Here is a 12,909-nt window from a genome sequence, read left to right as displayed (position 1 = left end):
ATTAATTATGGTTATTTGGATCAACATTCACAAAATTTAAAATTTTAATTTTAATAATAAACTGGCATACTTAGACATATTAAGCAATAAAATCCCCCTACAATCACATAGGGCTAAATCAAAGAACATCTGAAACACTACATTTTTAAATGATACGTGATATGTAAAGTGTACCGTGAAAAAGAATTCAGCTTGTCATGTGTTTTCAAACCGTGGACGTTATCTTACACTTTCTACTTAAAAGTGGACGCTTCATTCAAACGCAAGGCAGTATATTAGTGCCCACAAGAAGATGAAGAAAAGAATAAAAGAATAATAATATAAATATGACAGAAAGAAGATGCTTGAACAAATGAAACGTAAGTGCGTTGAACACTGAGCAGTGATGGGACACAAAGAGAAGTCCAAGACGAATACGACTTTCTTTGTTCTGCGTGTTCTCTGTAAGGGTTCAGTGAATTCAGCTTTTGCTTTTCTACCTAAAGGTAAAGCAGATGATCAACATCAAACTTTAATTGAAAAGCAAACAAACCAGCACATGGATGAGAATATCATCCTGAGGAAAAGATGGCATCAGAAGAACTTCGATCGCTTTCAACCCGTGACGGTTGGCGTCCATATCAAGATCCGAAAAGAAAGATGAATATGCCCACATTAAAAAAAAGAAAGATGTCTTCCTTGGTACAAAAGAAATGTGAGGAAGAGTATTAAACAGAGGATGGGGAGAAAGATTAACAGAGCGAACTATCGAAGGGGAGACCCACTCGCGCATTGAACTGAGCATGCCATAAGTAAGTCAAGGGACGAAACCGAATTAATTTTGATTAACATTTTATTAACCTTCAACTCTGCCTTGGCCTATGGCAGTTCCTGGACGTCACACCGTTTGGGGCGTGATACAAGGCGTAGTCAGCTGGTTGCTGCCACAGTTGGGACTCTCTAAAGTTATTCTGAGCTGCAACATTCCGAAGTTATTCACAATGTTGCAGTGGAGAATATTATGGGGAGAATACAATTGGCCACAACAAGAAGCCGACTCCGCGTTGTATGAGTTCGCCAAGCGGTGTGAGTTTCATGAACTGCCATAACCCAAAGCAGATTTGCAACGGTAATAAAACATTATGCAAAGTTAATTCCTTTTTTTATAGTCGAGTGTGCAAATATTTCTCCTCCTCTTCATAATAACCTCAACATTTTTCTTTTTGACCAGGTTGCTGGGTATTTTTCAATGGGAAATACCAAAACCAGACATTCTAACATCACAGAGCCAATGCTCTGTTTCCACTGTTCCAGGACCTTTGTGCACAGGGAAGCTTTTAAAACAAATCTACTCATAACAGAGTATTACACAGCGATAAAAATATTTCTATTGATTAAAATACAAAGCCTGATACAAACTTCATCCTCTGTGCAAAGAGGGATTCAAAAATAAAACTCTGCTGCTCTCACAGATTTTCCACTGCTGTGGATATTACAAAACAATTTCTTGCTGCTCCTATGTTTTACAATGACAAACAAACATTACATGCCTCCCCTGTTCCATTTTCCGCACTGCTGTGCGTTCAACATTTACCACAAAAATTACATACTCCACTGCTGTGAAAATTACATAATCTTCTGTTTTACAATGGGGGTCAAAAACAATTACATCACCTCTTTCATATCTCGCACTGCTGTGCGTTAACAAAAATTTGCTCCACCGAGCGCAGCCACAACATAATACAATTACATAAAAAAATTTGTGCGCAGGCACAATACGCCTCACCCAAAAGAAACGCGCACAACACTATATGCTCCTGCAGCCACTCTACACTAAAACTACTCCACTCATAGTCATATATGAAAACATAATAAATAAATAAAAACTAACGTGGCCCATAACCATATTAAATGGCCTACACCTAAACTTACGTAAATGCATATATAAAAATATAAATGGGACGTATGCCCATAACCATTTAAGACAGGCCTCCACCAAACAACACGAACATCATTAAAAGCCTCAGCGTTTCCTCTACGGCGGTCAACGGAAAAGACAAACCTTATACAATTTGGTTTTGGGAAGCCATCGGGTCCGCCCTTCATCGCATCACAACTTTACTCATGTCAAAGACCCCGACCCTATGACATTGCCGATAGCGATGTGCCGATGCGATATCGGCGATCGCTCATCGGAAACACAAAAGCTCCTTTATAATTCCTTCACTTCGACTTTGCCGATGCGATATCGGCGATCGCACGTCGGCGATATTCATATCGCTGCCACTGCCTGCCTCCGATGCTCCAACCCGCCGATATGCCGACTTGCCGATATGCCGATATGATCTGGACGGTTTTATGGTTTCGTTCGGTGGTTTTTGGATGCAGCGCGCTGACTGAGTCGGCTGCCATCGCTGTCCCTGTTCGCCTGCAGTTGGAATTACCATTCCAACACTCCCCTTTAATTTCAACTGCTGGGCATTCAATCTTACCCAAGCACTTCCTCTCATCGAGGGATTCACTAACTGCTTCTGATGCAGTTCATAAACAAACAATGTTGTCTTCCTCTTAATAGAGGGATTAACCTGAAACTGTGCTTAAGAGCACCTTCCTCATGACAGAGAGATTCACCATAACAATGTGCTGAAGAGCACCTTCCTCATGACAGAGGGATTTACCAAACTATGCTAAAGAGCATCTTCCTCTTGACTGAGGGATTCACTACACTATGCTGGAAAGCATCTTCCTCTTTCATAGAGGGTTTCACCAAATGACTGCTTCAAATGCAGTTCCAAAACAAACAACCATTGCACTGCTGTGTGTGCAAACTCATTACGATGTTCTTTTATGCTGCTGCATATTCTCTGCTGCACTGTTGTGCCATCTTCTTTACTGTGTCTACCCCACACTGCTGTGTCTACACTTGCTGTTGTGTTGCTGCACTTCACTTACATTTCTTTGCAAACTCTGCATTGTTGTGCCTTCCCTTTCTCACATTCACACTGTTGTGTGAGAATTCTTTACTTGCGCACTTATGCGTGCTTCCCTTCTTCACAATGGGAAAACTTTTCTTCACGCTGCTGCGTGCTCCCCTTCACTCATTACAATCATACTTCTGCTGTGTCTCACTTGCATTTCAGATGCAACCAACACACTCACTGTTGTTGCATATATTGCATTTCAATTCAAATGAACAACAAATTCATTACATTTACCTTTACTGCTGTAAGGAAAATTTCTTTTGCATGTGCTGCTGTTCAAAACTTCTTGCTGCTGCATTTTTCACATTTGCATTGCTGTCCATACCCATAACCATAGACTGTCATCCCTGGGTTTTATTCGCTGCTGCGTTTCCTTTGCAATTTGCACTGTCGTTGCCTTTCTGTTTCATCATACTGTTGTGTGCCCAAATTCTTGGCACTTCATTCTCCACAAAAAATAACACAGGCTGCTACCTTTTCTTATGCACCCTTGCTTCACACAATCTTCAGTTTCATTTTTTTTAATTACACAATGCACCGCTGTGCAGTTCCTTCCATTTTCTGCTGCCACACACATTCTCATTCATCCATGTGCATTAAAAATCTGTTGTCTCTGTTTTTCTTTATGCATTTCTTTGCATGCTGCATTGCATATAAAGAAAAACATTACATTTTTTTTACTGTTGTGTGAGAAATTTCATTGCATTCTCAGCCACTGGGCATTTACGCTCTGCTGCGTTTTGCCTTCTCATTTTCTTCTCACTGTTTTGCATTTTCATTCCCAATACAAAACATTTCATCTGCTGTGCATTACACTCATTCTGCTGTGAGTATGTTCTATCACATTACATAGAAGGAAACTACCTTCCATTGCTATGCATTTCAATGCATGTGCATCACAAAAAAAAATTCAAGCTGTTGTTTTATGTTTTGTCCTCCCACTGCTGTGAGGGTCTCCATGCTCTGCATTTTTCTCTTATCTCGCTGCTGCTCTTTACATTTCAGCGCTGCCATCTTTTCTTCTTTATGCATTTCTGTGCATATTGCATAAAAACAAAGCAAAAACATTGCTGATTTCATCACAGCTGCATATTACCTTTCAGAGGGACTATCAAAGATTTCATTTGCAACTGCTGCGCTGCAATACATCCTCCATCAACAAATGACTGTTAATACAGTTCAGCAAACAAAAATTTCAAGCTCCCCTTTAATGTATGCTTGTCTTCTTTTGGCAAGTTTTCTCAAAATAAATTTAGATCAGTTGGGGAGTTCAAGGGGCTTTCAGGTTGCATTTCCTTCTTTCTCCATACTTGTGTAACTTTCTTCTTTTGCATGGGTCTAGCTTGTGTAGAAGCCCATGTCAAGTTACACTCTCGTGCCATATGCCCAATGTTATGACACTTGAAACATTCAACATTTTTCATGAATAACATTTCATAATTTCTTCTAAAATTGTTTCTTGGAGATTTTCTGGGACCACAACATTTATCTCCATGAAATGCTCTACAGTCTTTTGCCATATGACCAAAATTTGAGCAAGCATAACAATAACCATAAAATGAACTTTGGTACCTGGGAGACGGAGGTTTCATTGATGTACTTCTGAATTCTTGCTGCCCTGAGATCCTTTGATGATCACCATTACCTCTTGCCTTTTTGACATCAGCGACATTTCTTCTTGGAGCTGGTTTTCTACTTGGAGCAGGATCTCTTTTATTGCAGCCTTCATTTTTCTCCTTGCCTTTGCTGGAACTAGGAGCATCACCATCTCTTTCTGGCTTCTTCACATCTCTTTTGCTTAAAGCATCCTCATCCTTGTTTGAGGGTTCACCTACATACCCAAGTCCTGATTTATCAAATGGAGATCTGTGATAGCTGAGCATGTCATCCAGAGCTTGAGAGCTCTTCATGATCTTGTTCATCCCTTCAACCTTCTTCCTGAGGAGGACAATCTCTTCTTCTAACTTTTCACATTCATTATTTTTCTTTGCTAGTTGTCCCTCAGTTTCTTCCTTGCTACGAGTAGCTTCAGCTGCTACTATTTTGAAGGAGATAATCTCAGTCTTCATTTTGGAGATTTCTTCATCTTTTGCTTGACTGCTCTTCATTTTCTTTTCAGCTCCTTGTGCCTGCTTCTTGGCTTCTTGTAGTTCGGACTTAAGGGAGGAGACCTCTACCTTGTACTGTCCAATCTCTTCTACAAGTTTGTTCACTCTCTTGTATCTTTCTTCAAGTTCACTTGTCAAGACATCTGCTTGCTTCTTTGCACTATTCAGCTGATTTGTCATAGACATGACTTCTTCATGATGTTTCCTCTTGCATTCATCAAGTTCCTTCTTGAGCTTGGCAAGCTCTTCATCCTTTTCTCTTACTTGAAGCTTGATGAGGTCAAGCTTTTCATTCTCAGCTTCTATGATAGGTTCTTCTTGATTCATTGTCATGGTCAGTGCTCCCTCTGCATGAAGGTCATGCAGTCTATCCCATATATCCTTTGCTGATGTATATTTTCCTAGATTCCTCTTCACAGAATCAGGCAGCCCTTCCAAGATTAGTTTTGCTGCTTGTGCATCATACTCCATGGATTCTTTATCCATCTTGCTATCATCAATCACTGACTCCCAGACTTCAATCCCCTCAGACATTAGGAAAGCCCTCATCATTATTTCCCATACATCAAAGTTTCCATGAAACTTTGGGGTTTCAAATAAAATGTATTCTAATGGATTGCCTTCTAGTTTAGTAGAGGAGGGAGACACATTTTTAGCAGGCTTGGAGGCTTTCTTCTTTGACCTTGCCATTCTTATCTATACTCCAAATTACTTGACTGTGTTTTTTTTAAAACAACTGACTGTTCCTTCAACAATAACTCAAAAACTTGAGAAATACCTGAATCCCTTTGGCTGAGTCTTCACACTGCTGGAGAAGTTTTACTGCTGCAACAACACCTTCCTTCAGCTTCTTTGAGTCTTCAAAGAGCATGAACCTGCTCTGTCACCATCAAAGAGCCTGGACTAGCTCTGATACCACTGCTGGGTATTTTTCAATGGGAAATACCAAAACCAGACATTCTAACATCACAGAGCCAATGCTCTGTTTCCACTGTTCCAGGACCTTTGTGCACAGGGAAGCTTTTAAAACAAATCTACTCATAACAGAGTATTACACAGCCATAAAAATATTTCTATTGATTAAAATACAAACCCTGATACAAACTTCATCCTCTGTGCAAAGAGGGATTCAAAAATAAAACTCTGCTGCTCTCACAGATTTTCCACTGCTGTGGATATTACAAAACAATTTCTTGCTGCTCCTATGTTTTACAATGACAAACAAACATTACATGCCTCCCCTGTTCCATTTTCCGCACTGCTGTGCGTTCAACATTTACCACAAAAATTACATACTCCACTGCTGTGAAAATTACATAATCTTCTGTTTTACAATGGGGGTCAAAAACAATTACATCACCTCTTTCATATCTCGCACTGCTGTGCGTTAACAAAAAATTGCTATGCGTTAACAAAAACTTGCTCCACCGAGCGCAGCGACAACATAATACAATTACATAAAAAAAATTGTGCGCGGGCACAATACGCCTCACCCAAAAGAAACGCGCACAACACTATATGCTCCTGCAGCCACTCTACACTAAAACTACTCCACTCATAGTCATATATGAAAACATAATAAATAAATAAAAACTAACGTGGCCCATAACCATATTAAATGGCCTACACCTAAACTTACGTAAATGCATATATAAAAATATAAATGGGACGTATGCCCATAACCATTTAAGACAGGCCTCCACCAAACAATACGAACATCATTAAAAGCCTCAGCGTTTCCTCTACGGCGGTCAACGGAAAAGACAAACCTTATACAATTTGGTTTTGGGAAGCCATCGGGTCCGCCCTTCATCGCATCACAACTTTACTCATGTCAAAGACCCCGACCCTATGACATTGCCGATAGCGATGTGCCGATGCGATATCGGCGATCGCTCATCGGAAACACAAAAGCTCCTTTATAATTCCTTCACTTCGACTTTGCCGATGCGATATCGGCGATCGCACGTCGACGATATTCATATCGCTGCCACTGCCTGCCTCCGATGCTCCAACCCGCCGATATGCCGACTTGCCGATATGCCGATATGATCTGGACGGTTTTATGGTTTCGTTCGGTGGTTTTTGGATGCAGCGCGCTGACTGAGTCGGCTGCCATCGCTGTCCCTGTTCGCCTGCAGTTGGAATTACCATTCCAACACTCCCCTTTAATTTCAACTGCTGGGCATTCAATCTTACCCAAGCACTTCCTCTCATCGAGGGATTCACTAACTGCTTCTGATGCAGTTCATAAACAAACAATGTTGTCTTCCTCTTAATAGAGGGATTAACCTGAAACTGTGCTTAAGAGCACCTTCCTCATGACAGAGGGATTCACCATAACAATGTGCTGAAGAGCACCTTCCTCATGACAGAGGGATTTACCAAACTTTGCTAAAGAGCATCTTCCTCTTGACTGAGGGATTCACTACACTATGCTGGAAAGCATCTTCCTCTTTCATAGAGGGTTTCACCAAATGACTGCTTCAAATGCAGTTCCAAAACAAACAACCATTGCACTGCTATGTGTGCAAACTCATTACGATGTTCTTTTATGCTGCTGCATATTCTTTGCTGCACTGTTGTGCCATCTTCTTTACTGTGTCTACTCCACACTGCTGTGTCTACACTTGCTGTTGTGTTGCTGCACTTCACTTACATTTCTTTGCAAACTCTGCATTGTTGTGCCTTCCCTTTCTCACATTCACACTGTTGTGTGAGAATTCTTTACTTGCGCACTTATGCGTGCTTCCCTTCTTCACAATGGGAAAACTTTTCTTCACGCTGCTGCGTGCTCCCCTTCACTCATTACAATCATACTTCTGCTGTGTCTCACTTGCATTTCAGATGCAACCAACACACTCACTGTTGTTGCATATATTGCATTTCAATTCAAATGAACAACAAATTCATTACATTTACCTTTACTGCTGTAAGGAAAATTTCTTTTGCATGTGCTGCTGTTCAAAACTTCTTGCTGCTGCATTTTTCACATTTGCATTGCTGTCCATACCCATAACCATAGACTGTCATCCCTGGGTTTTATTCGCTGCTGCGTTTCCTTTGCAATTTGCACTGTCGCTGCCTTTCTGTTTCATCATACTGCTGTGTGCCCATACTCTTGGCACTTCATTCTCCACAAAAAATAACACAGGCTGCTACCTTTTCTTATGCACCCTTGCTTCACACAATCTTCAGTTTCATTTTTTTTAATTACACAATGCACTGCTGTGCAGTTCCTTTCATTTTTCTGCTGCCATACACATTCTCATTCATCCATGTGCATTAAAAATCTGTTGTCCCTGTTTTTCTTTATGCATTTCTTTGCATGCTGCATTGCATATGAAGAAAAACATTACATTTTTTTTACTGTTGTGTGAGAAATTTCATTGCATTCTCAGCCACTGGGCATTTACGCTCTGCTGCGTTTTGCCTTCTCATTTTCTTCTCACTGCTTTGCATTTTCATTCCCAATACAAAACATTTCATCTGCTGTGCATTACACTCATTCTGCTGTGAGTATGTTCTATCACATTACATAGAAGGAAACTACCTTCCATTGCTATGCATTTCAATGCATGTGCATCACAAAAAAAAATTCAAGCTGTTGTTTTATGTTTTGTCCTCCCACTGCTGTGAGGGTCTCCATGCTCTGCATTTTTCTCTTATCTCGCTGCTGCTCTTTACATTTCAGCGCTGCCATCTTTTCTTCTTTATGCATTTCTGTGCATATTGCATAAAAACAAAGCAAAAACATTGCTGATTTCATCACAGCTGCATATTACCTTTCAGAGGGACTATCAAAGATTTCATTTGCAACTGCTGCGCTGCAATACATCCTCCATCAACAAATGACTGTTAATACAGTTCAGCAAACAAAAATTTCAAGCTCCCCTTTAATGTATGCTTGTCTTCTTTTGGCAAGTTTTCTCAAAATAAATTTAGATCAGTTGGGGAGTTCAAGGGGCTTTCAGGTTGCATTTCCTTCTTTCTCCATACTTGTGTAACTTTCTTCTTTTGCATGGGTCTAGCTTGTGTAGAAGCCCATGTCAAGTTACACTCTCGTGCCATATGCCCAATGTTATGACACTTGAAACATTCAACATTTTTCATGAATAACATTTCATGATTTCTTCTAAAATTGTTTCTTGGAGATTTTCTGGGACCACAACATTTATCTCCATGAAATGCTCTACAGTCTTTTGCCATATGACCAAAATTTGAGCAAGCATAACAATAACCATAAAATGAACTTTGGTACCTGGGAGACGGAGGTTTCATTGATGTACTTCTGAATTCTTGCTGCCCTGAGATCCTTTGATGATCACCATTACCTCTTGCATTTTTGACATCAGCGACATTTCTTCTTGGAGCTGGTTTTCTACTTGGAGCAGGATCTCTTTTATTGCAGCCTTCATTTTTCTCCTTGCCTTTGCTGGAACTAGGAGCATCACCATCTCTTTCTGGCTTCTTCACATCTCTTTTGCTTAAAGCATCCTCATCCTTGTTTGAGGGTTCACCTACATACCCAAGTCCTGATTTATCAAATGGAGATCTGTGATAGCTGAGCATGTCATCCAGAGCTTGAGAGCTCTTCATGATCTTGTTCATCCCTTCAACCTTCTTCCTGAGGAGGACAATCTCTTCTTCTAACTTTTCACATTCATTATTTTTCTTTGCTAGTTGTCCCTCAGTTTCTTCCTTGCTACGAGTAGCTTCAGCTGCTACTATTTTGAAGGAGATAATCTCAGTCTTCATTTTGGAGATTTCTTCATCTTTTGCTTGACTGCTCTTCATTTTCTTTTCAGCTCCTTGTGCCTGCTTCTTGGCTTCTTGTAGTTCGGACTTAAGGGAGGAGACCTCTACCTTGTACTGTCCAATCTCTTCTACAAGTTTGTTCACTCTCTTGTGTCTTTCTTCAAGTTCACTTGTCAAGACATCTGCTTGCTTCTTTGCACTATTCAGCTGATTTGTCATAGACATGACTTCTTCATGATGTTTCCTCTTGCATTCATCAAGTTCCTTCTTGAGCTTGGCAAGCTCTTCATCCTTTTCTCTTACTTGAAGCTTGATGAGGTCAAGCTTTTCATTCTCAGCTTCTATGATAGGTTCTTCTTGATTCATTGTCATGGTCAGTGCTCCCTCTGCATGAAGGTCATGCAGTCTATCCCATATATCCTTTGCTGATGTATATTTTCCTAGATTCCTCTTCACAGAATCAGGCAGCCCTTCCAAGATTAGTTTTGCTGCTTGTGCATCATACTCCATGGATTCTTTATCCATCTTGCTATCATCAATCACTGACTCCCAGACTTCAATCCCCTCAGACATTAGGAAAGCCCTCATCATTATTTCCCATACATCAAAGTTTCCATGAAACTTTGGGGTTTCAAATAAAATGTATTCTAATGGATTGCCTTCTAGTTTAGTAGAGGAGGGAGACACATTTTTAGCAGGCTTGGAGGCTTTCTTCTTTGACCTTGCCATTCTTATCTATACTCCAAATTACTTGACTGTGTTTTTTTTTTAAAACAACTGACTGTTCCTTCAACAATAACTCAAAAAACTTGAGAAATACCTGAATCCCTTTGGCTGAGTCTTCACACTGCTGGAGAAGTTTTACTGCTGCAACAACACCTTCCTTCAGCTTCTTTGAGTCTTCAAAGAGCATGAACCTGCTCTGTCACCATCAAAGAGCCCGGACTAGCTCTGATACCACTGCTGGGTATTTTTCAATGGGAAATACCAAAACCAGACATTCTAACATCACAGAGCCAATGCTCTGTTTCCACTGTTCCAGGACCTTTGTGCACAGGGAAGCTTTTAAAACAAATCTACTCATAACAGAGTATTACACAGCCATAAAAATATTTCTATTGATTAAAATACAAACCCTGATACAAACTTCATCCTCTGTGCAAAGAGGGATTCAAAAATAAAACTCTGCTGCTCTCACAGATTTTCCACTGCTGTGGATATTACAAAACAATTTCTTGCTGCTCCTATGTTTTACAATGGCAAACAAACATTACATGCCTCCCCTGTTCCATTTTCCGCACTGCTGTGCGTTCAACATTTACCACAAAAATTACATACTCCACTGCTGTGAAAATTACATAATCTTCTGTTTTACAATGGGGGTCAAAAACAATTACATCACCTCTTTCATATCTCGCACTGCTGTGCGTTTACAAAAATTTGCTCCACCGAGCGCAGCCACAACATAATACAATTACATAAAAAAAATTGTGCGCAGGCACAATACGCCTCACCCAAAAGAAACGCGCACAACACTATATGCTCCTGCAGCCACTCTACACTAAAACTACTACACACATAGTCATATATGAAAACATAATAAAAAAAACTAACGTGGCCCATAACCATATTAAATGGCCTACACCTAAACTTACGTAAATGCATATATAAAAATATAAATGGGACGTATGCCCATAACCATTTAAAACAGGCCTCCACCAAACAATACGAACAGCATTAAAAGCCTCAGCGTTTCCTCCACGGCGGTCAACGGAAAAGACAAACCTTATACAATTTGGTTTTGGGAAGCCATCGGGTCCGCCCTTCATCGCATCACAACTTTACTCATGTCAAAGACCCCGACCCTATGACATTGCCGATAGCGATGTGCCGATAGCGATATCGGCGATCGCTCGTCGGAAACACAAAAGCTCCTTTATAATTCCTTCACTTCGACTTTGCCGATGCGATATCGGCGATCGCTCGTCGGCGATATTCATATCGCTGCCACTGCCTGCCTCCGATGCTCCAACCCGCCGATATGCCGACTTGCCGATATGCCGATATGATCTGGACGGTTTTATGGTTTCGTTCGGTGGTTTTTGGATGCAGCGTGCTGACTGAGTCGGCTGCCATCGCTGTCCCTGTTCGCCTGCAGTTGGAATTACCATTCCAACACAGGTAAGGAATTTTTTTTTTTTTCACTTCAATAATTCTGTGAGCATATTTTTCTCTGTTTTTCCGATCTTGATATACATGCCATCCCACACCAGTTCAAAGCTGCTGAAGTCCTCATGATGCCATTCTTTCATTGCTGGTTTAATGTCTTACATTTATCTTCTGCTTTCGCTTTCGCTTTGGGAGGAAAAGCAAAAGATTACTTGGGATGTGAAACATGAAATCCTTAATGGAAAAGATGAATTTGTGGTGTGAAACTCGAAATCCTTAAAGATGAACACGCAGTAGAGGAAGGCCCTCTTCTTCATTTTATTACGTGTTGAAGATGATATTTAGACAGATAGTTGTTCTTATATTGGAAATGATGGGGTGTGGTGCATTCCTAGAAGTTAAGATTATTGGAATATTCTTCTACTGCTGGTAGATGGAAGGTTATCGTTACGGAACATTGAAAATTGGAAATGTATACTTAAAATTTAAGATTATTGGAACATTTTTGGCTTCTTTTTAATGGAAGGTTATAGTTATGTAAGATTGATAATTGAAAAACTGATTTTATTTAAAAGATGGATAGTTAAAAAACCGATTTTGTTTGGAAGGTCGATTAGAATGGTTTTTTTTTTTTTTTAATTATGAGATGTTTTTGAGATTTTTGTGCTGTTTAAATTAAGTTTTTGATGACCTATATGAATTCAGTACCTTAAATTGTAAAGACTTCACCACTCAAATCAAATTTGTGATTCCAACAAATTCATCTTAAATTCTGAACAAATTTGACAAAAAAATACCACCATTTAATGCCAACTAAGAGAACCTGGGCAGCCAAGTTCAGAAGTGAACATGGTTTAGGGTTGTGCTCTAAGAGAACCTGGGCAGCCAAGTTCAGAAGTGAACATGGTTTAGGG

The 12,909-nt window shown here is 40.1% G+C and overlaps 1 long non-coding RNA gene across 2 annotated transcripts; it reads left to right on the top strand.

Annotated features, from left to right (window-relative positions):
- Nucleotides 1-485: 485 nt before the first annotated feature.
- Nucleotides 486-12,445, top strand: LOC149248708 (uncharacterized). Of its 2 annotated transcripts, none has more exons than XR_016265765.1 (2): nt 486-1,210; nt 12,100-12,445. It is a non-coding gene; the product is annotated as an uncharacterized LOC149248708 (long non-coding RNA). The 2 variants fall into 2 exon arrangements; XR_016265764.1 differs by having other exon boundaries at nt 12,008-12,445.
- Nucleotides 12,446-12,909: the final 464 nt, after the last annotated feature.

The sequence above is a fragment of the Pinus tabuliformis genome, chromosome 7 (assembly GCF_031772625.1).
Source record: "Pinus tabuliformis cultivar Carrire ecotype Pingquan chromosome 7, CPIR1, whole genome shotgun sequence".
In the NCBI taxonomy this organism is placed as follows: Eukaryota; Viridiplantae; Streptophyta; class Pinopsida; order Pinales; family Pinaceae; genus Pinus; species Pinus tabuliformis.
This window is presented reverse-complemented; position numbering and strand designations above follow the sequence as displayed.